Raw genomic sequence first — 24,515 nt, forward strand, 5'->3', positions numbered from 1 at the left:
TTCCAGAGAGTACCCATCTTGACTCCAGTTTTCCATGGCTTTGGGTAACTATGCAGGACATTGGCCCAGGGTAAACAGATCCTGTTCCAAAGAAGGTGTTAAACCTGGGATGGGGAACCTGTGATCCTCTGGAGGTTTTGCTGGATTGCAACTCCTGTCATTCATTGACCATGCTGGCTGGGAATGTTGGGAAGTCCAACAACATATGGAGAGTCAAAGGTAGCTGATTCCGAGCACAATTGAAAGTGTTGCTGCTGACCCCTAAAGCCCTAAACAGCCTCGGTCCAGTATACCTGAAGGAGTGTTTCCACCTCCATCGTTCTGCCCAGACACTGAGGTCCAGCTCCGAGGGCCTTCTGGCGGTTCCCACGCTGCAAGAAACCAAGTTACAGGGAACCAGGCAGAGGGCCTTCTTGGTAGTGGCACCCACCCTGTGGAACGCCCTCCCACCGGATGTCAAAGAGAAAAATAACTACCAAACTTTTAGAAGACGTCTGCAGGCAGCCCTGTTTAGGGAAGCTTTTAATGTTTCATAGGTTATTGTATTTTAGTGTTTTGTTGGAAGCCGCCCAGAGTGGCTGGGGATACCCAGCCAGATGGGCGGGGTATAAATAATAAATTATTATTATTATAATGGGCAGGAAGCTTGCAATGAAGTTTGAATACATGCCTTTGGCAAGGTTAAGTAAGGGGAAACTGGAATTAAAATTCCACTGTCTGCTAAACACTCCAAATTGTTATTGCTTCCTGCTCACTGCCCTTGTTGTGAGCACAGCACAATTGAGAACGCCAACTCTCATTTCCTGAGCTGTTCTTCTGGGTGTTTGGGCTTCCCCAGGCAATTTTTACTTCTTGAGTCTGATTTGATAAGATGTAGTTTCCTCCACCTGTCAGAAAATATAATCGGTTTTTTAAGCATTCTGCTCTCTGGAGACTGTTTGCCTGAGGGAAGATCCTGGCCTACCCGAAGGGATGGTCATGGTGAACTGGGGAGATCTTAAGATGATGTCCTCAACCCACCCAAGTAACATCTACAGTCCACCAGCAGGAGGAGAGTTCCTTTCTGCTGTGGACTTTAACTCTGAAACTTCTCTGTAAAAGATTAAGAGTCCAGCAGGGGCTTATGTAAGGTTTCTGGATACCTACAATTGTGGGTAGGTGGGTCCCTTCTGACCCAGATGTGGATAAAATGCCAGTGGTGGGTTTGCTTAGGACAGATGTGGGCAGATTTTAAGCTTGCGGGAACGACTTAATTTTTTAGAACTCAGAGGTGCATCCATGGAAGCCAGATGCAAAATGGTGGCTTGGGGAATTAAGCAGAGCCAGGGTCACAGTTAGTTGTGCTCATTCCTTTCAGTAGGTCTACTCTGATGTCAGATACAAGCCTGTGTCCCAAGTTTTGATTTCCTGGAAAGGCTTTTGTGCAAATTGCCTCTCTGCTCCACACCCGTCTCTTCCTCTCGCTGACACCTTCCTTCTTGTCAGCCTCCGACTGTAGCTTCCTTTGGGCAGAGACCTTCCTGCATAGTAGGTGCCACACATTCCATTTAGACCTCCATTTAGAAGTACAAATCCACAGCTAAGTTACTACAGATCAGGAATTCTAACACCAACATTTATGAAGAAAGGGGCTTCTTGTTGTGGCTATTGCTGATATACTACAAATCATCCAGTGATCTGTCAGTATGTTCTAATTTGCTTTTTTCTTTTTCTTTTTTTAAAGAATATTTATTAAAGTTTTCAATAGTAATACAATAAAAATCAAAAAGAAAAAATAACAAAAATACAAAAATGAAAATAATTTAAAACACACAAAGTTTCCATTACTTATTTTCCATTAACTTATTTCCCAGACCTCCTCGTACCTCCCTTTTTTGTATTCCAATTCAAATTGTTAGTTCAGCAAATCCTTATCAATAAATTTTAACCTATTTCTAAACCTTTTTTTTCCATATTCTCTTAAGGCATTACAGCTGGAAACAACTTAGTTTCTATCCGACATCTTTCTAACATTCATTAATTTTGCAATATTTCTGTAAATAGTCTTTAAATTTCTTCCAATCTTCTTCCGCCGACTCTTCTCCCTGGTCTCGGATTCTGCCAGTCATTTCTGCCAATCCCATATAGTCCATCACCTTCATCTGCCATTCTTCCAGAGTGGGTAGATCCTGTGTCTTCCAGTACTTTGCAATAAGTATTCTTGCTGCTGTTCTAGCATACATAAAGAAAGTTCTATCCTTCTTTGGCACCAATTGGCCAACCATGCCCAGGAGAAAGGCCTCTGGTTTCTTCAGGAAGGTATATTTAAATACCTTTTTCATTTCATTATAAATCATTTCCCAGAAAGCCTTAATCCTTGGGCACGTCCACCAAAGGTGAAAGAATGTACCTTCATTTTCTTTGCACTAATTTGCTTTTTTCCTGCCCCATGGCTTTGGGACTAGTTTCCCATGGGCACCCCATAGGATTTCTTTTCAAGCCGTGTCTATGATTTGGATGGGTCATTTCTAGATTGTGCCTCTAGTGGATTTGCTGAGTGACCTTGAGCCAGTCACTCTCCATTGAGTCTGTGCCTGATTCCAGAAATATTGTTGTCACATGCTTCATCAGGAGGCCATTTCAATCCCAGTCCCAAAGAAGTTGCCAGAAATGGGTGTGTTCAGGAATGTTGTCCCATTTTGGCACAGATCTCATTAGAACCCCATATTGCAGAAGGCAGACACTGAAGGGGTGCAAGGAAATCTCCCCCCCCCCCCCGGTCGCTTTAGAGCAGTTCTGATTGTGAGTACAATGCGGTTATATTTTTTTTAAAATAATGGACAACTTAAATGAGTGTGTTAAGTGAGCTTCTATATACACTTTTACATTACTCACTTTTTTAAAAAGGAAAGTGAACACAGATGGCTGAGCATCCACCCTCTCCTCTGTTTAATGTCCTTTCCTTGAATGATAAACAAAAGTCCACATAGCTGGAAAGCCATCTCCACTAGCTGACAAAAGGCAAGGATTTCATTCAGCAGAGTCGCCTAAAAGAATCACAGGCATTGTTCCTGGAATATTTCCCTTCGCTCCTGCATTTCCTTCCTTCCTTCCTTCGCACAACACCAGAAGCTTGCATAGTTGGCATCCTCAAGGAAACAGCTGAGCTAACCCCGGCGGCAGCGGATGGTGTGGGCTGGGCTCACGCTTGAATGCCGGCTCACCTGCAGTGTAGGCTTTGTGCTTCCATTTATTGCTGTAAATAATAGGAGGTTTCTCTCCCCAGTCTTTTGATTCTGGCTGCAAACCTTTCACAGCCTGGGTGGGAGCAGAAGTTGCCTTCTGGTCTCTTCCAACAGCCACCTCACAAATGTACAGATCTAGAATCTCCCTCATTCCACTTTCCTGGTTCTAGAAGATGCATCACACAATGAGGTTGGCTCAGGTCTAAGGTTCACAGTCTCGTGACTTGAGAGGCGCCTAGAAATTCGTGCCCTTTGTCTCTTGGACACCTGTAACAGAGGTTAATGGGGATTCTTCCTTAACCTGCTCCATAGCTAAACTCTGACGTAACTGAAGGTGCAGAGGGAGAAGAGCCCTTGATCCTAGAACCATAGGATTGTAGAGTTGGGAGGGACCCCAAGGGTCATCTAGTCCAACCCTCTGCAATGCAGGCATGTCAAAGCCATCTCTACTAGCTGGCATTCACTCAAGCCTGAAGGTTGCAAGCACCGTTAGTGTATTTAATTAATTAAAGTATTTTAACTAGAAATCAATTCCTTAAAACAGGCATAGGCAAACTCGACCCTCCAGATGTTTTGGGACTACAACTCCCATGATCCCTAGCTAACAGGTCAGGGATGTTGGGAATTGTAGTCCCAAAACACCTGGAGGGCCGAGTTTGCCTATGCCTGCCTTAAAACCTTCCAGAGGACCAGTTTTATAAAAACAAGTTGACTGGAAAGAGGACAGTTGGCTGTTTGTGAAGCTTTAAAAAAGGATTAGACAAATTCATGGAGGAGACGGCTAGCAATGGCTATTAGGTGTAATAGCTATCTTCCAATGCTTCTGAATGCCAGTTTCTGGAAACCTCAGGAGGGGAGAGGGCTCTTGCAGGTTTCCCACAGGCATCTGGGTGGCCACTGTGAGTACAGGATTCTGCAGGAGATGGGTCACTGGCCAGAGTCAGCAGGCTCCTCTTATGTTTTCTGGACCTAACCTGCCCCTCTGCAGAGGGATGGACTATTAAACGCCAACCTGGCTTGCTTTGAAAGAGAGACAGGATATAAACGTAACAAACAGCTAGCAGATCTCAGCCAAGGAGGCAGCAAAGGCACACTCTAACTTGACTTCAATTTTCCTTTCAACTTTTTCCTTTCGACCTCCTGGACTGAACTCTCCACCCCAGACTCTCATTTAAGCTTGCTTGAGGCCACCCCCTAAATTACAAGGCAGCCAGCACTAATGTATTTTTCAGGAGGTTTTTTTTAAAAAATAAAAACAAACAACAAACATATTGCAGCCACAATTTGAAACAGAAGATCAGCATGTGTGAGGAGGGGGAAAGCTTTTTCTATATCAGCTCAACAGCTGCACAACTTCAGCACCTCCTGGGGTGCTGCTTTTGGGTGTCAGCTCAATCAGTAAAGAAGGCAGCCAGGCCTGTTATTCTGTGCAGATGGTGGCCTGAATGTACACTGCAAATCTGGGGAGCACCCATGAGAAGGTTCAAAACCTAAAAAAAAATGAGGTTATATGCTCAGTTATGTGCGTTATGAATTTGTGCTTGCCAGAAAACTGGGACTGACTGCAGCTCCTTGACTCGTGTTATGCATCAGACATGCATATGCCACTATTTCCTGTGGTATAGTGTGGCTATGATCCTCCGCTGTGGCTGTGCATTGTAAGCAGTGGCATGCAATGAAATTTTTCTGTAGGGGAACGGTTAGGGCCAGAGGTGCCAGCTTGTGAGGGCGATTGGGGGGCGGAGCTGACATCACGATGTCCTGATGTTGCACGCAGGAGAATCGTGCCTCCCTCCCTAAGCTGTGCAGAAGCTTCCTGGGCTTTGGGAAGAAGGTGTCAGGCCTCTGGCGGGATGCTGGAGCCCTCCTGCCTTCTTCCCAAAGCTGGGTGGGCTTTGGGAAGGTGGCAGGAGGGCTCTTGGACACTGTGTGAGCATCACACCTCCCACCTTAAGCCGGGCTGAAACTTCACAGGCTTTGGGAAGGAGGTGCCAGGGGAACATTTAGGGACTAGCCTAGTCCCCCTAGTCCACTGACCGCACACCACTGATTGCAAGGGAAGATCAGCAGCAGTGGACAGTGGACAGATTGCCTATTGCAGGGGTGGCCGACTCCCGAGAGACTGAGATCTACTCACAAAGTTGTTGAGCTTTTTTCAGGAAGGAGGAAAGAAAGTTGTTAAGGAGGTAAAATATTGAGGCTTTTTTTAGGGGAGCCACAGTTGTTCAGCTTCTTTGCGGGGAGCCTATGATCTACCAGTGATCTACTGCAGACGTCCAGTGATCTACCAGCAGATCACAATCTACCTGTTGGACATGCCTGGTCTATTGCATTTTCCTCATTGTGGAGCCCTGTGGAATGGCAGAGTGACCTAGAACACATGTTGGAAACTGACAGAGAGCCCTAGCCCAGGTGGTGATGGTGATCTTGATCCTCAATCCGCTTTGGGGTGACTTCCCTACAAGGACAGGATGTAACAGCGAAGCACCAGGAGGAGTCAGTAGGCAGAGTCAGGGATGGAAGAAGAACATTGTTCTGCTCATTCCCTCCCCATTGTTTTTTTTACTTTTTTAACCCACTAGGGCATTGCTCTTTGTCCCCCCCCCCCTCTTTCTTATAAAAAGAGCTCCATAGCACTCAAACTCCCACTCAGGGGCGTTTCTGCTCATTCCTCTTAGCAGCCTTTTAAAAATGAGTTAATGACACACGCAGGCTGAAACAATGCTTGCTAGATTACCCCCACCCCAGTCCCCCCGCCCTTTCCCCCATTCCCCGCTGCACTCACTTCCATTTGTGGCATCGGAGTTTGGCAGGGGCTGACGTTTTAATGAGCTGCCTGGCTGGTGACTCAGAGTGCAGGAGCTGACAGTAACTTTTCAGCTCGGAGTCGAGGCATCATCACCCACCATTGTGTCTTTGAAGGTCTCTTCCCTGCACTCGTCTTCAAGGGAGGCAAACAGCTGCTGTGCTGTGTACACAGAGTCCCTGTTTACATCAACGTGCCCCCATGATCTATAGGGTGCCTCGCGAAGGGGAGCATATTTATCCCTCTGCTCTGCTGACAGTTGCTCTTGCCTTCTCTCAGCCACCTGGCACTGTGGGAACATTTCCCAGAATGCCATTCTCCAGAGATTTTGATGCTGTGCGTTATGGAAAACATCGAACAGGGAATGGGGGGAAATCAGTGGTTCCCCTGCAGATGCTCTTGGACTCCCAACTCTTTGCTACACAGCCAGTGGTTTGGGGACAATGGAGAGCTGTAGTGCAGCAACATCTGGAGGGGTGCTGGTTCCCCATCCCTGCTATTGATATCCCATGCCTGAGGGCTGCCATGTAAACAAGACTTGGGACTGAGAAGTTGGACAGATCCTGGAGATCCTTTACATACAGGTTGGCTCCTGCAGCTTCTGATGGATATCATAGAATTGTAGAGTTGGAACCCCTGCAATGCAGGAATCTCAACCAAAGCATCCATGACAGTTGGCCATGGTTTGCTTTGGATTTCACTGTGGCAAGCACTCAAAATAAGATGCCAACTTTCCTTCAAGGAAGTGTTCCCCGGGTCATTTTAACCTATGGTAGAAGCTCATCACAGTTTTCTGACTCTTACCTGAAAACAGCTCCTCTAATATCGATAGCTTCTGTCAAGAAAGGATTGTTTGCTAGTTAGGGAAATGTGTGTGGAATTGAGGAGAGCTGATTTGATTATGTCACCAGTGTGCCATGTGTGACTAGCATGGGGATGAGCACTTATCTCAAGTTATTTATCTCAAGCCAGGCAGTTATCTCAAGTTATTTACAAGGCTCCTTTAAAGGAGGCCACCAACATGGTGCTCACGGGCACAATGGTCTTTCCCTGATGCCAGTAAAAACCCTGAGTGGTCACCCCCCCACAATTCTCTTAGTCATCAGGTGGTGAATACGGTTACCTTTTTCTCCCTAGAGCTGAAGGAGGAAGTTGGAAGAATAACACTTTCCCACTTCCTCTCTATGTGATTTTCAAGGCTCAGAGAATAGATTGTTTTGCAGAGAACAGCACCAGGGGTATTTGAGCTGCTGTCCTTTGATAGCCAGGGTGACAGGCAGCTGAGAGGATCAGTCCCTTCCAGTCTTGGCTAGTACAAATAGAAATAATAATAATAATAATAATAATAATAATAATAAAATACTTGGTGTTTGAGCAGTGCCTTTTCTAACTGCTCCACCTGCATTATTGCAGCAATCTGTACAGAAGCACCAACTTATAAAACAGGCTGCCGTTATTGCTTCCATTTTGCAGGGTGTGTGTGCCTCTTGTGCTGCTCTAGATTTGGAAGAAGTCAAATGGATTGACTAGCAGTCCACACCCCTGCTCTATGACCTACAGAATCCCCGATGAGTGCCTGTCAAACCTCTGTGAGAAAACCTTCTCAGAAGGAGATGCTTCGTGAGTTGGCTCTCTTGGTTCTGAGCACAGCATAATTGAGAGATGCCAACCCTTATTAGGTGTACAGCTGGTGAGCTAAGAGCATGCTTTCTGCCATCATTTTCAAAGTATGAAGCACAGAAAGTCGCCAGGAGATGTAGGCTCTCTTTCCTGCCTCTCTTTGTGTGTTTCTCGAACAGGCCAAATGCCAGAATGGCAGCCCACTCCCACGTCAGTTGCTACACTCATCACGGCCACTTTGCCTCTCCCTGGCTGCTTATGGCAACTTCAGTTGTGTAACTGCAACACATTATTAATGTCCTGACTCTCACGGTATTGACTAGAGAGATCCTGGAGGCAGCCCCTGTTGTTGTAGCATGATCAAGTCTGTACAGGTAGAGCAGAGGAATGTGGAACAAAGACTGAAGGAAAAGATGATGAGGAAGAAACAGGAGAACCGACATCCACACACAAGCATATCAGTGTTTGCTAGTTTCAGCAGAAGTTTTAAATAGTGGAAGAGAGAGCCCTAAAATTTGACCACAGCTCAAACATAAGATTGGCCTATACTGAGATGAAAGTGTTGGTTAGTTCAGGACCTTGGAGAGCGTAGAGTGGTTGAAAGGGACACTATTCTTTTTGGTAGTGATGCTCAAATAGATGTGGAGGAGTCTGTTTCACAGTTCGTTTCTGTTCAGTATGAGACACTGTTGTCATAGACATCATGCAATTGGAGGAAAAGAAGGGAGGGAGGGAGATTGGGGTTAATGTTCTTGCATAGTGTTAGTGTAGGATTTGTGTCAGCATCACGTGAGTAGGTCCTTTATTTGTATTGGCACTGCAAGAGATTAGGGGGTCCAGACTCTATGAATCGAAAAGGGAGATGCAATATGTATTTTCCCTTGTTTATTTGTTTGTTTTGTAACACAATAAAATCCTTTTTTTTAAAAAAAAAAGGATGGAGGACCAAACATTGCTCTGTATTGTGGATGGGTCACTAGGCTGCTGTTTAGTGGGACAGTGCAGGGCACAGCGGTAAGAGAGATTACAGCTCAGAACATGAGTCCAGAATATGACAAATTAGAGCAGTGGGTCTCTTCGTTAAAACTACTAAAGGCTCTTTGTGTACAGGAAGAAACCATAACCCACAGCGGTGGTCACCATGGGATCATCAACTGGTTGTACACAAATATCAGCAAGCCAGTGAGTGGAGGCTGATGGGTTGGTGCAGTTGTCAAGGATACTAGCCAATATGTGCCTTTTAAAGCCAACATTTTTCATGATTCAGACTGAACCGTGCTGAAAACATACTGAACTGGTAGTGTTGTGTTGTCACAATCTTCTACAGATTTATAATCTGACTTGATTTTAGATTTCTCGTGTTGTGTGTCTTCTCTGGCTGTGTGATTGTGCAACCTGACATCTTAGATGATGGAATGAAGGTACCTTTAAAATTGGCACTGCATAACCTCTTCAGTTTCACCGTCCCTAGAACTGTACAAATGCTGGAACAATGGTTGCTTAATTTTGACATCCCCTCAAACCATGAATTGTACCAATCCAAACCATGGTTTGAGCTTTATTCTAAACTATGGTTTAGAACTGCTTGTCTGTTTTTCATTTGTAAGCTCCCTTGAGCTTGGCAGTGAAAAGGTGGCATGCAAATAGAAGTATGTATGTATGTGTATATGCCATGTCAGAGCCTCTGGAGGTGGAGTGTATGTAACTGATTCAGACACCATGCAATGCCATTTCAAATCACATTTTTTCATTTTGGTTTGCTGATTGCAAACTATGTTTTGTCAATGCAGAGGTCTCTTGCTTTCATGTGATGGCTGAATTAGATCTAGCCAGGTGGCTATGGCTTCGGCAATAACGCCATATCCACATGGAGATTTATAAAGAGTGAAGAATTTGGAATTATTATTATTATTTAAATAATATATTTTTGTAATTCTTTGAAACTTTAATAAATAAGTAAAAAGAAAACAGAAAATACAAAATACAAATAAAAATAAAAATAAAAACAATTAAAAACAAATCAATCTTTTCATATCTTTTCTTTCATTTGCTTGTTTCCCTGACCTCCGCACACCTCCCTTTTTTGTATTCTAATTCAGTTAATTGTTTCAGCAAATCCTTTCCATTTTTGCTTTTATCTTAATAATTTATCTTAATATATTGTATCGTTACATTCTCACCTATTCATAGTCCAATTTTACTTAATTCTATAACATTACTGCTAAGACCACCTATATTCATTCCAGCATCCTTCTAACATTCCTTAATTTTACAATGTTTCTGTAAATAGTCTTTAAATTTCTTCCAATCTTCTTCTACCGACTCTTCTCCCTGGTCTCAGATTCTTCCAGTCATTTCCGCCAGTTCCATGTAGTCCATCAACTTCATCTGCCATTCTTCCCGGGTGGGTAAATCTTGTGTCTTCCAATACTTTGCGATGAGTATTCTTGCTGCTGTTGTTGCATACGAAGAATTTGGAATTAAAAGATTTGGGGTTTTATTGATTTCCAGCCCTCTTGGGCTGACATGGGAGTGTAAGGATAGTGTATTGCAAGATATTTGAAGCTGCAAGAGAAGCTAAGCAGGATCTTCACAACTTTGTCCATTTCTGTGATTAGTACAGTGGTACCTCAGGTGGGACGCAGGTGGCGCTGTGGGTTAAAGCCTCAGCGCCTAGGACTTGCCGATCGAAAGGTCGGCGGTTCGAATCCCTGCGGCGGGGTGCGCTCCCGCTGCTCGGTCCCAGCGCCTGCCAACCTAGCAGTTCGAAAGCACCTCCGGGTGCAAGTAGATAAATAGGGACCGCTTACCAGCGGGAAGGTAAACGGCGTTTCCGTGTGCGGCTCTGGCTCGCCAGATGCAGCGATGTCACGCTGGCCACGTGACCCGGAAGTGTCTCCGGACAGCGCTGGCCCCTGGCCTCTTAAGTGAGATGGGCGCACAACCCCAGAGTCTGTCAAGACTGGCCCGTACGGGCAGGGGTACCTTTACCTTTTACCTCAGGTTACAGATGCTTCAGGTTTCAGACTCCGCTAACCCAGAAATAGTACCTCGGGTTGAGAACTTTGCTTTAGGATGAGAACAGAAATCGTGCAGTGGTGGTGTGGCGGCACTGGGAGGCCCCATTAGCTAAAGTGGTGCTTCAGGTTAAGAACAGTTTCAGGTTAAGAACGGACCTCCAGAACGAATTAAGTTCTTAACCCGAGGTACCACTGTAAAAGCAGAATATATGATGCAGATATATGCACATGGCTTTGCTTAATTTATGCAGGTTGCAGCATTTGAGTTAGCTCAAGACAGAGTTTTGAAATTGTTTAGTTCATATCTACAGTCCTTGCTATGGCACACTGTAAATAACTGCATTTCCTTCTGATGACCCTAAGAGCCCTGTAAAGTAGACACACCATTCCTTTTTAACAGATGGGGAACTGAGGCTGCAAAATAGTCACAGGTCTATGAGTGTTGATAGGGGCCATGGCTGAGTTGAGAGCTGAACTTGTGTTGCTATCTTGATTTTCTTTGTATAATACACACCTCTCTCACCCAACTTGTGCTTGGAACATCAAGAGGTATCAATTAACCTGTTGTGAATCTTGATTTCATGGTTGTCAATCAAAATAATTATATAAATTCATGACTTCACAGTTATGAGCCTCAATTTGTCTTGCCGGGGGCATTTGCAGAGAGTGCCAAGGAACCTCTGCAGGTAAACATTTTATGGGCCAGTCCCATGCATGTTCACCCACAGATCAGACACTACTAAGCTCAGTGGGACCCTAATGCAATGTAAGCTTGCATAAGGTTGGAAGTTAATTGGCAAAACTGTGAGATATAGATAGAAAAATGACATCTACCCTTCTGCCCAGTCTGCTGTTGATCTGCTTGTTGCAACATGAGCCTCCCTCATTGTGATGTCATGAGCCTCCTCCATTATGAGGTCATGAGCCTCTCACTATAGGAGTCTGTGAACCTAGGGGACAGTTAGTTGACCCAGGTTCTGGAGGCTTTGAGTCTGGGAGAGCTGGGCTCATGTTTAACCTCTATTGTGGACTCATTGTGCGGTTCTAGGCAAGTCTTTATCTCTAAATCTACATTTCCATTTTCTGAAGTGGAAGTAAGTGAACGTTCTCACGAATGTCTCCTGCGAGAATGAGGCTGGCGTTGTAAAGTACTTTGCAGATTAAAAGTGATGTATGTATATGTATGTACAGTATAGGGGTAGCACTGGAAGGATGCTATGCCTTGTACAGCGGGACCAAGGAATGGGGAACCTGGAAGTTATTGGACTCCACCTCCCATCATCCCCAGCCAGCATGGTCAGTGGTCAGGGATGGTGGGAGTCATAGTTCAGCCACATCTGGGGCCCACAGGTCCCCCACACTTGCTTTAGAATCCAAGGCTGAAGATGTAGAATTAGGACTATTGGTGCATCAGTTAACAGTGCTGAATGCCCTGTGTTTCATCCTTCCCCCATCAATTCATTTTTCTGTCTCTTAGCTACCTGTAGTAACATAGAGGCAATAAGCTTCCTGCTTCCAGAGAGTGTCTGGGGAGGGGGGGGTCTGAACCCCAGCTGCAGCATTAAGGATGACATGATTCTATCTCCCCCCTGCCCGCTTTCCCAGCTAGCGCTCGGATCTGCTGTATGAACAGAATCCCCTAGACAGCTGTGCCAGGCTGTCTTTGATGCCCTGATTCCATCTTCTCTCTCTTTCTTTCTCTCCCTCTCTCCCTCCTTCCCAGCCATAAACCTCTGTCTGAGCAGATGTGTTAATCAGGAGGAATTATAAGGGTGTAAAATGACTTCTCCAGCTTTCCCTTTGATCCTCTCTGATTGACGTTTCAAAAAAGCCACCAGCCCCAGAGAATCGGTATGCAGCAAGCTTCGAAAGAAAGAGCAAGGCGAGGAGAGGGGAGATTTATTAGAAATGCACTTTGTTTTGGGTGCTCTGGTACCAGATCGCACTTCTGAGCATTTACAGCGGGCAACTAGCGGCTGTCAGCTCTCATCATTGCACATAATCGACTGGAACGTGCGCGCCAAGCCCCTGGCATAAGGTTGCAGAATGCGCTCTGCTCCCCCCGCCCCGGGGTCTGTGAGTCAGAGGCCGGAGATTAACCAGCACCTGGGTCCTCCTGGATGGGCCTTGCAGGGGAATATGTAGCCAAGGCTTAATTGGAGGCATGGCACAGCCTCTTGACCTCTTTTTCAAACCCCGGAACAGGTTGAAAGTACAGTAGTGGTAATAAAGGAAAGTATCTCTGTACACAGGAAGAGTGTTTTTCCCGTTCTAATAATCAGCCTTCTATAGCAGGTGTAGGGAACTTTTGGCTCCCCAGTTGTTGCTAAACTATTGCTCCCATCATCCTTGGCTATGGGCTGCACATGCTAGGGCTGATGGGAGTTGTAGTTTAGCAGTACCCAAAGGGCCAAACGTTCCCCAGCCCTGTTCTAAAGGGACAGCCAACGGAGTCCTTTGATCAGAAGGTGGGCCGCTGGGCTTGGCTTGAACCCTAGCATCTTCCTATTAAGGAACTAATCCCAGATTGTCTGATTTGAATCAAACTCTCTGTAGTCACAGCTCTGTGTGTTTGTGTGTATGTTCTGCAAGAAGAAGAATTCGCACAAAAACTCTGTGTGACTGTATCCCAAATCCTTCATCCAGAATTGCAGGAATGATCCTAACAGTTATGCACCTGCTTATTGTGCCGTATTTATGTTGTTGTCCCAGATCCACCATCGTGAAAGGATTTGGGACTTCTCTAAGTGGGAATTGGGAAAGTGGGAAAGGGCTGGCTGTAGGGACAGAGGGTAATAGGTTGTAATGAGGGATTGTGTAGGACACCAGATCCCCATCTTCTGATGTCTGGCAATCCCAGCCAGCCTCCTCCTAACATAAAAATAGTCCTGCCCAGCGGCATAGCGTGGGTTGTCAGCACCCGGGGCGGGCAAGTAATTTGTGCCCCCTAACCCAGGGCAAGGCAAGTAATTTGCGCCCCCTAACCCGGGGCAAGGCAAGTCATTTGCGCCCCTAACCCCCAACCTGCCGCCGCTGCCAGCTTCTTCTTGCTGCTGCCTGGGCTGGTGTATTTACGGTAAGGTAGCCACGGCGGCGGCGGCGGGTCCGTGTCAGGTGATCTGAGGCGAGTTGCCGCTGGCGCTGCTGCCCAAACGACGCCGCTTGCCCAGAGGAGGAGGAGGGCAGAGAGGCGAGGAAAATGCAACATGGCCCAGCAGCTGCAGCGGTGGCGGCGGAGCTGTGAGGAGGGGCTGCCTGGCGCGCCCTCCGCAGCCCTGATGCGCGGGGACCGCGGCGAGCGCTGAGAACCGCTACCTGCTGGACGCCTTCAGCCTGGACACGTGCACAGCTCATCGGTTCCGCGAGACATGGGGCTCTGCTACAGCCTGCGCCCGAGGCTCTTCAGCGACTCCGGAGGCGGCGAGTGTGCCCCCCCCAGATGTTGCGCCCGGTGCGGCCAGCCCCCCCTGCACCCCCCACGCTACGCCACCGGTCCTGCCAGATTATTCCAAAAGACCATCTACTCCTTGCATCCTGCGCCAAAAACAGTGTTTGCAAACTCTGAAGTTAGAGCCATCCTGGATGTGACTTTATATTGTCTGACTTGTAAATTCACTGATGGCTCTGAGTTCTTGTAGTTTGAGACTGAGAGAAAATAATTAGGTCTCATAATCCAAGCAGAAGGTTCTGTTGGTGGGCCTTCTCTGCTCCCACTTGTATGTTTTCTCCAGCAACAGTAAAAACAGTCTTGAGGCAAAGGGATTAAGAAACTTCCCCCGTCCCTTTGCAACTGATCTTTTCTTTCCAATGGCAGATTCAGTGGATAAATGTTACTGGAAACGAAACAAGGAACTGCCCATAAACAGAATTGTTTTCTGGAACTGCTGTTTGGAATGGAAATGAAAAGAGCAAAAATCCATGTTAGGGATTATTAGGAAAATGACTGAAAATGAAACTGCCTCTATCATAATAACTTTTACACACATCCCTGGTGCAGCGACGTTTAGAATACTGTGTACATTGCTGGTTGACCCATCTTCTTAAAAAGTACACCATGGATCTGTGAAAGGTACGGAAAAATGCAGGAAAAATGAATCAAGAGGCTAGAGCACCTTATATACATGCATACATATATTCATACATACATACTGAAAACTTAAACAAAAACCCAAAGTGTTCAGGGCTTTTATTGGGGTGTGGGTTTTGTGTGTGTGTGTGTGTGTGCAGAGGAGGATGAATTCAGGGAGGCATGTTAAAGAATTATTAAAGGATGCATGGTGTGGAAGGATAATATTTTTGTCCTTTCTCACAAAATTATAACTCAGTGGTGACATGCGCACCATACAATTAAAACACCAAAGGTTTTAATTTGCCTCCTCCAAAGGTTCCTCCAAACTGTAGTTTGTGAAGTGTGCAGGAGATTGGAGCTCTGTGAGGAGCAAACTGCATCCCCCACGATTCTTTTGTGGAGGCCATGTAGTGTTTTAAATGCATGGTGTGGATGTGACCCTGGTGAAACTGGGCAGCAGATTCTGGAAATTTGGTTAATTTGTGTTCACTGGCATGAGATGTGGAGGCAAATACTGACTTTGAAGGGGAAACCCTCTGTGGCTCTCTAGATGTTGCTGGAATACACCTCCCATCACCCCTGGCCATTGGCCAGGAATCCAAAAACATTGAATGAATCTCCTACCCTTGCTTTTGAAAGAGAGTAAACCAGTTCATGGAGGGGGGCACTCTATCCACAGCTGTTGGCCATTGGAGCAAAATGATACTTCCACTGTCAGGCACAGCATATCTTTGAAAGGTATTCTCTGGGGCCAAAGAACTGGAGCACACTCTTGCTTTCATGCCTTGCTTGTCGGCTGCTTAGAAGTATCTGGCTGTCTACCTTTGGGATCAGAATGCTGGAGTCGGTAGACTTTTGGTACACTCCCTACAGGTGTCTCGTTTGGTGGTGGTATGTTTTTGATGCAGCCTCCATGCATAGGTCTTTATGACGCATCATTGCTGGCAAAGCTGGGTAGCAACTTGTTGAATAAGTGAGAGGCTGATTCCTCAATCAGCTGCAGGTTTCCAGGCTTGCTGAGACAGCGTTTTTTATAGCTCTGCTTGGGCAGTTTAATTTACGGGAGCTGCCAGCAGCCCGGGAAAGATGGGCGATAAGAACTGGCTACTTCATTCCCGTTGGCCTGCAGGAACTCAGACGTAGCTGAGAGGATAATTGCTCCCCTAATAGCAATGGAGCACCACTGCCCTGCATAGAAAGGGGCTCACATGCAGAGCTGCTTTTCATTATTGCTGTTTATCTAAATACTGGCTTGAAATTGGTTTCAGGTTTGTTTGTTTGTTTTCCTACTTCTCTCTTCCCCACCTTCGAGCCACAAGCTTTTCTTTCCATTGATTTCTTCAGATATCCGTCCATTTCAACAGGGTGACTCCCTTCCATGTGACTTGGCAGCAGGAGGGATGGCTAATTTGGCAGTTTGAACCCCCCCCCCCAACTGTGCCAGCGGCCATTTTGTAAAATGGGCTATGTGCTCTTTGGCATTTCTTCTTTCTCCAAAAAACCCTTGCATACGACATACCCATCGCCCACAATAGGCTCAGCAACTGGCCAGTCTGCCTGGCATGGCTGAATCTCCTTATCAAGCTGGTACTGATCCTGCTATTAAGGCAAGGTTAGACTGTCTTCCTAAGGCAAACAGACTTTTGATGGCTACCTGCATCAGTTTCAAGCCTGGGTGAAAATGCCCTGCATATTTATTTATTATTACAGTGTTGTCCTCCAAGGAGCTGATGTTCTTCCCCCTCTCAATTTAATCCTCAGAACAACCCTGTCAGGTAAGCCAGGCTGAAGGACCGTGGCTGGCACAGGCACCAATTGCACTCAGCATTGGGGAGGCTAATGTCATGCATGCGTGTGACATCATGCGCATCACACGTAGCGTGTGTGATGGCTGTCGCATCAGGAGAGGCTGACCAGGTGTGACATTTGCTTCTCGATGCAACATTTGCCTGCCAGGCCATGCTAGTCTGCACAGCGTCTCTCAAAGATTTCCTGCCAGGCCGCACGGTGGCAGAAGATGACGCACAGCCCAGGGCAACGTCCAGCCGGCCTCCTCTGCCCCCTCAAGATTGCTGAGGGGGTTGAGCCCCATCCCAGTGGACATGGAGGGGGGCGGTAGATGCCTCAGCCCCATGGAGTTGGTGCACCTGGTGGCTGGCCAGAGGTCACCCAGTGGGTTTCATGGCTGAGTGGGGAATCTGAACCCTGGTTTCCCAGCTCCTGGCTCAACAACACTATTTGCCACTACACTGTACTGGCTCTCACCTGTTCATATCACCTTCTGCTCCTCATTGCTGCTCCCCAGGCAGGTTTCATTCACACATAGCTTTTGCTCTTTCCAGGCACAGATCTGTACTTTAAAGCTGAGCTCCTTCCCTCCCTCCCCCCCCTCTCTGGAGCGTCCCCTGTGAAAACCTGCTCCTTAAAGCTGAATTGCAACAAATGGCAATTTGAGTTTTCTAGGGATTGCTGTTTTCTCCAGTTGAGCATTAAAGAGAGGGTTTTCACAGAGAAAACTCCAGAGCAAAAAAAGGGGGGGAGGCTCTCTGACATGGGGCCCCGAGGAAAGGTAAGTTTGAATAAGCCCTCAGTTGAGCCTCTGGACCCAGTCTGTGTTTTTAACACCGTTTTGGGTTGTTCTGTGGATATTCCACAGATTTCAAGGAGCTGTCCACAGGAATTTTGTTTTTGAATCAGGCCCAAGCAAAGGGGCTGGAGCATTAGTGGATGGTGCAAACACATGAACTCTTTTAAAGAGAAAGGTGGCTAGTCTTACTCCAGAGTGACTTGTTCATTCTGATTGTGATGGGAGCAGGATTTCCAGCAGCCCGTCTGCGGGTGCTCAGCCACTCGAAGGGAGATGGGAACACTTTCTGCCTAGAAAGCAAGAGTGGAAGAAAAAACACCCTGAGGTGTCCTCATGCGGCTTCACAGCACATGATTCTCCTGTGTGTGGGAGAAAGAGAGAGAGAGGAGAAGGAGTAAACTCCTACACATAAAGGTTGTGGGAACTTTAGAGAAGCTCATGGCTTCTCCGCATCCCTTTTAACCTGTATCCAATGTTGTTTGCCTCTGCTCGTGTTGCTGGAGGGGAAGATTTGAGCGCCCCAGGTTTGACGATTTGGAGAGCAGAAGATGAATGGCTGTTTGGAAATTGGCTGCTGTTGTCACCTAGACATGAGGCTCTAGGCTTGAAAGCGTACATCCCTTGCATGCAAGCCGTGGTGCAGCCCTCCTTTTGCAGACAACAAAGGCAGGAAGTGGGCAGTGGTGCCTTAAGAGGCGTCTTCCATATTCTGCCTTGTTGCATCTCCAAGCCCAAGTCTTCAGAAAAGGGGAGAAGCTGCTGCTGCAGGTGGAGGAGGAGGGTGCCAGTATCCCACACACACACACACACACACACACACACACACACACACACACACTGCTCCTTATGTAACATCCTAAGAGGAGAGAACACTGTCAGCCTGGAGCAGTCACTCAAAAGGGAAGCTTCAAGCCTGTCACGGGAACTCTTCTTTGCAAGAGAATTATGTCCGGAGTTTGGGACAGAAGTCACACTGTGAGTGAGTGCTTGCTTGCATGTGGTAATGGATGCCTGCCAACCACTCTGCCATGATGCCACAACCCTCCCAGGATCTTAAATCAACAGTTCCTCCTCAGGCAATAGAGGCAACTATATTAACCCTGACTTGTAGTTTTGTACCGTAAGGTAAATTTATTTAGTGCGCTGGCCAGAGGCCAGAGTACTTTGAAAGTATTTGCAGGCCAGAAGAAGAAGAATTTCGCAAATGCAACTAGGCACTTCAAAAAATAGGATTAAATTGAAAGTTAGAGTCAGGCATTGTGCGCATCCATTTTGGGCAAAATGGAAGGTCATAGAGAGAGCAAGAGGCAATCATCATAATGGGATAGTCATCAGCCTCAATTTTCTGCAGCCAAAGACTGCAAAGAGGTCACATGCCTGGTTGTTTTGAAGTCTTTGCCACTCCAGAGATGGGCAAACTTGCCTCTGGTAGACAGAGTAAGGAAATTTGACCCAAACCAGTGCTTTAGTAATTTAGGGATAGTACTTACACTAAGGAATGGCCTGGATTGATAATGTAATCATCTACCCGTGCCTTTGTAGGGCTTAGCTCAGGTGCAATGTCTGCACCTTCCCTCGGCAGATTGGGCCTTTCACCCTCTGATACTGGGTCCAGAAAATGATGTTCACATCCTTATGTTTATGTTTGAGGGCTGGGAAAGAGGTACAGAGTCGTTTCCACCTTTGCCTTAATATTTTTGTTGTTGGCATCCGTCTGTTTCGGAAGAGAATGGAAGAGGGTGCCTTTTGGGGTGAAAAACTGCTGGAAGCAGTGCCTGCTGTGTCTGTAGAGACTGATATGGGAGAGACATGTTTTATTGCAGCTGGAACAGATGAAGGTGTCCGGTTGTGCTACAGCAGATGCACCATGGTGTTTCTTCTCTCTGCGCTCCTCCCAGTGGTCATTTCTTCTCTGGTCACTCTTGTGGATACACAGTCCAATTGATTGTCTCCAGGTGCTGTGGTTGTCTGCAAGGGATTCCCACATGGTGGGGTTAATCTTGCCAACCATCATGTCACTTTTGTAGACATCTCTGTAATTCAGAGTTGGTCTGTCAGTAGGCCTGGTGCCTGAAGCCAGCTCCCTGTGGAGCAGGTCTTTGGAGATACTGCCATCTTCCATTCTGTGGGCGTGACCATGCCAGCATCAACGTCGCTGACACAGCAGTGTGAACATGCTGGGAATGTGGGCATGGGAGAGCACATCTTTCTTTGAGGCTCTGTCCTGCCATGTTATGCCCCAAATCTTCCTGATGTAGCGCATGTAGACAGAGGCAGGAGCAGGGAAACTAACAGTATGGTGATGTCGTGTCATGCACTGTGTTAAGCTAGGTGTTTAGCAGGAAAAGAGGAAGAAAAATGTCTAGAGAGCTGGCAACTCCATGTTTTTTCTTAGGTGTATTTTAAAAACAGAGAGAAAGAGACTCTTGTCAATGGCCACCTAGACTGTGTACACACCAGTGGTGTAGCATGGGTTGCCAGCACCCAGGGCCACAAAGAGGGAGGGAAATGGACAGAGTATGCATGCACATTAAACTACCTAATGGTGTCTGCCTCACCCAGGAGATCGCAGCTACAGAGATCAGAAAAGAAGAGTTGTTCCCTTGTCTGAAGGTCCCTTCCTGGTTCACATGGCGAAACCAGAGGCCAGTAACAGAAGTGTGCAACTGTATTGAGGCAGCACTTGGTATTGGTTTTTTGTGCCCCTAGCAGTTTTGTGCCCAGGGCGACTGCCCTGATGGTATGCTACTGATGTACACACACCATACATTCAAAGCACCTAACTTTCCCCAGTGAATCCTGAGAACTGTAGTTAATCCCTCACAAAGCTACAATTCCTAGCATCCTTAACAAACTACAATTCTCGGGATTCTTTGGGGGGAAAGTCGTGTGCATTAAATGTGTGGTGTGTACACAGCCCCAGTGTGCTTTGTGGCTGAGTGGGGAAATTTGAACCCAGGTTTTCCAAATCCAGACACAACCTGCCTTTCCTTTTGCTTATGAATGTCTGCAAAGTCCTTTATAGTTCATCAATGGCACTGTGTACATAATTAAAAACCAAGAGACTGGACATGGATTGTGTACATGCTTGAGTCACGCCCAAATACATTGCAGTTGTAAAAGTCAAAAGTGTTGTAGCCCCTTAGAAACTGAGGCTGCGGTGATGTAACAACAGAAATGTTCCTAGGCTACTTTGGAAAGGGTAATTCAGGAAGGCGCATGTGGCTGGCATACTGCTTAAAACCAGGGTGTACCTTGCCCACATTTTCCCCTATCAGGAAGTCATGTGAAGCTAAGCATCAGTTCTTCCCTCCATGGCTTTCTAGAGTGGACGTCCTTTTTTTGGTGTATTGAACAGAGGCACCCTGGGAAAGGGAGGAAGGGAGCTCCCCTCAGCTCTAACAAAAATAAAAATGCAGAAGGGATATGTGCCTTCTGAATGTACGTTCTCCTTCGTCACTTCCATATCTATTCAGTTTTCACCAAGAGAAGTTAAGCAGCGTTTATTGTTTGTGTTTCCCAGGGTTCACGCACACAGTTTTTCTAGCTGAAGAATTGTGTTGGAAACATGCGTGTAAGCTGCAGCGTGTGAATGGCAGATCAAATATCTAACATTCAGCTGTGAAACTGGAGCGAAGTCCTAGAATGGAAAACACCACCCTTATAAGATGGCAGCTGTCCCGATTTATTATTTAGGGTTCATAATTACATTCCTTAATCAATTTGCATCCGCTGAGTAATGTTGCATCATAATGTATGCATGTAGTAGCAGTTGATGCTGCTGCTGTTCTCCTGTTTTAGGCACCCACAGATACCGTTATCCTGAGCAAAGGGCTGTTTCCCCTGGTTATTTGGCTGGTTGACTGACAGCTGACATTGCTGCACCAGAGAGAAGAAAATTAACCCAGTCACCTTTGTTGTGTACTTTAGAGTGTCCCTCCTACCCTGTGCTTAACCTAATGCAGCCTCTGATTGTAGCCAGCTGCATCAGACAGAAATTCAACAGGTTACAGCTATGCTGGGGATGGTTGCACCTGTTGAATTTTTGACCGCTGTATGGCAGAAGAATGGAAGAAGATGGCCACGGTAGTTTGCTGCTGTAAGAGGGAGGGGAAGGTTGGCTGGCTGGCTGGCTGGCTGGCTAGCGGGTGGCAGCAGGATTAGTCAAATTGCAGAGGGGGTGGCATTGCTTCAAAGTGGGCAACAGCTTTGCCCTTTTGGCTCTGCATCAAAAGGCCAGCAGGGGCTGCTGCACCTTTCCTCATCCCCCTTTCCTCTCCGGTTACCTTGGTGATGTGTGCAGGGTGCTGCTGCTAAGCAACCGTTTCGTAGTAACACACACAGGGAGAGCGAGAAAAGGCGTGAGCTGTGCTTTTGTGCAGGGCTCCCTTTGCTCAGGTGCATGCAAGGCGAGGGCCGTTCCGCCAGGGAGCCTGCAAAGCCAGGATTGGGGTTCAAACAGGGGGGAGTTGGCAGGAGGAGGAGGAAACGGCGGCTGTCTCGCCACCCCAACATGTGAGGAGAGGGAGGCCGGCCAGGATGGCTTAAGGTCTGCTTCACACACCACCGGCAGCACAAATTTGCTACCGGCCACCAGGTATAAACCAAATTAGTTTCCAGGCCCAATTAAAGTGCTGGTTTTGACCTATAAAGCCTTAAACGGCTTAGGACCACAACACCTCAAAGACCACCTCTCCCCATATGAACCCACCCAAGACCTTGCAATCATCATCTAAGGTCCTTCTTTGTGTGTCTCCTCCATGAGAGGTCTGGAGTGTGGAAACATGCGAACGGGCTTTTTCTGCAATGGCTTCCTGTTTGTGGAGTACTTCCTCTGGGAGGTTCACCTGGTGCCTTCATTATATATATTTTAGGCACTGGGCAAAAACATTCCTCTTTAACCAGGCCTTTGGCTGATTGTGTTGGGGAGAAGGTTGAGTTACTTTTGTCTTTATTTTTATTACGTATTTTATGTTTTTATATTGTGATTTTATGTTGTAACCACCCTGAGACCCGCGGGTATAGGGCGGTATACAAATTTAATAAATAATCGTAATTATAATAATTAATCTGGAGGCATCTCAATGCCACCTGGCTGCTTACACTGGGACGGCTGCAGGGTTTTCTGGGATCAGTGAGATAGAGAAAAAATAGCCTTGAGTCCTGGACTGAAATTTTGTGAGCGTGTTTATTTAAATCAGGGGCAGCCCAACTTTTCATACCAAGAGTATTTTGACACCGAACTCGCCCACTGCCTTGCTGCATTATGTGGGGGAGTGAGCCCTAAATTTGATTCTGGAAAAGTGCTAAGTAGGCTTTGGGAGCAAGGCAGGAGGACTCTAGGAGCCTGCCAAAGCCCTCACGCCTCCTTCCCAAAGCCCAGCTCCTTGTTTACCCAGCTTTGGTGTTATGTACTGAAGTTCTCACCCTGGGCCAGCAGGGGGATAATGTAGATAGTTATGCAAATGAAGGATCGAAAGTGACGTTCAGTGATTGGATAGTTTTAGAAAGTTGCTACAGTAACGTTGTACTGGAGCTCTATATAAGCAGGCTGACTGAGCCCTTCAGCTCAGTTCTGTTCTGGCCTCTGAATAAACAAGAGCTGTTGGAAGAATCACTGTGTCGTCTGATATATTCACCCACAACTTAACATTTGGGAAGGCATTGTGGACTCTGGGGGACATCAAATGTTGCCGAGGGCCATCACAAAATGTCCTGAGGGCCACATGTTAGACCAACTTGATTTAGATCATGGGTTAGGAACTTCTGGCCCAGAGACCAGATACAGTCCTCCAAACCCCTCTAGGTGGCCACCAGAACTATCCCCAGGCCATTTTCCTCACCAGACCTGCTTCGTACATTTTTGCCTGTCTGGACTGTGTCCTTGAGCTCTGATAATGCCCTTTGGTTGCCCGGATGGAGGAAAGAGAGGGATGTATGAGTGTGTGTAGATACAAAGAGGATATTTCCATTTGTTGCTCTGCCTACATTTGCCTCTGGCTCCACCTACCACTGCCATGCAGCCCTGGGAATATTGCCCACAGGGAAATGTGGCCCTTAGGCTGAACATTTTCCTCATCCCCGATTTGAATCCTATCTGCTCTGCCTTTCTGCCTCACTGTTAGGTCCTCATGATGACTATCTGCATGATCAATGAAACATTTTTAAAACATCAATTAAAAATAGTTAATAAACAGGGGGGAGAACTCTTAACAAAATATCATTCAACAACAAGGGAGTCAGGCAAGATGTCAACAATACAAAATCAAACTCCCCACTCCCCCTTGCCCCAAATGTCAATTGTTTTAATACTGACAATACATCATTAGGAGTATTGGCTCTTAGGAGGAAGAGTACACTGGTAGAAAATTATTTCAAAACTGATAATAAGCCACTCAATGAGAATTTATAGCTGAAATTAGATTTTGGTCCAAGATCCCCCTAGACCACATGAGGAATTTAGGGAGGCCTGGGATACATAGTCCTAAATCCACAGTTAGACAGTACTTAAAACCTGGCAAAATTTAATAGCTGACATGGAATGGTGTTGATATCTGGCAGTATTTGATGACTACCTAATACTTGACATGCAATGGCATTTAGCATTTGTGTTTTAAAATTTTGGGATAAAATTCCCCACTTAAGTACAAATTCAGTGTCAGTATTTCACTTTCAAACTGTGAGCCGCCAAAGTTGAAATTCTGATTAATTTTAATATTGGCAAATAATTTTAGTGCCTGCACTTGCATCCTTGTCTCTGGAGCTCTTTCCAGAACTGGTTCCTTCCTTAGTGCCATCTAGCTGCCTGGTTCTTGTTAGTTCTTCCATGGGCGGTCGAAGCCTCAGGTGTGATTTGCCTATTCCCTGTACATTCAGTGTCAACTGAGCAACAGCACTCCACCAGGGACATCTCTACAGATGGATGTGGGACTCAGAGGGAGGGCTAGTGGTGGTTCTGTTGCTGTCTCTTGGAGTGGAGGAGCTCCATGCCGGGGAAATAAATGTAGCCCTCCAGGTAACTCTGCCTGACACCTGAATCTCTCTCCAGGCCAAGTCCCCTTTCTAGGCCACGCCCCCTCTCTCCAGGCCACACCCTTCACTGTCTGTGCTCAACACCCTCCTTGAGTGCTTTTGCCTTGTGGGAATGCGTCCTTGAACTGCAACAATGCCTCTTATTTGTATGTGGAGC

General features: G+C 46.6%; 1 protein-coding gene and 1 long non-coding RNA gene across 5 annotated transcripts in view; both read left to right on the forward strand.

Annotated features, from left to right (window-relative positions):
- Nucleotides 1-24,515, forward strand: part of AGAP2 (ArfGAP with GTPase domain, ankyrin repeat and PH domain 2) — a 116,571-nt gene that overhangs the window by 62,565 nt on the left and 29,491 nt on the right. The window lies entirely within an intron of this gene.
- Nucleotides 11,617-14,584, forward strand: LOC310840247. Its single transcript, XR_014561869.1, has 2 exons — nt 11,617-11,764; nt 14,485-14,584. It is a non-coding gene; the product is annotated as an uncharacterized lncRNA (long non-coding RNA).

Source organism: Podarcis gaigeae, assembly GCF_964106915.1.
Source record: "Podarcis gaigeae genome assembly, chromosome: 2".
Lineage (NCBI taxonomy): Eukaryota > Metazoa > Chordata > Lepidosauria > Squamata > Lacertidae > Podarcis > Podarcis gaigeae.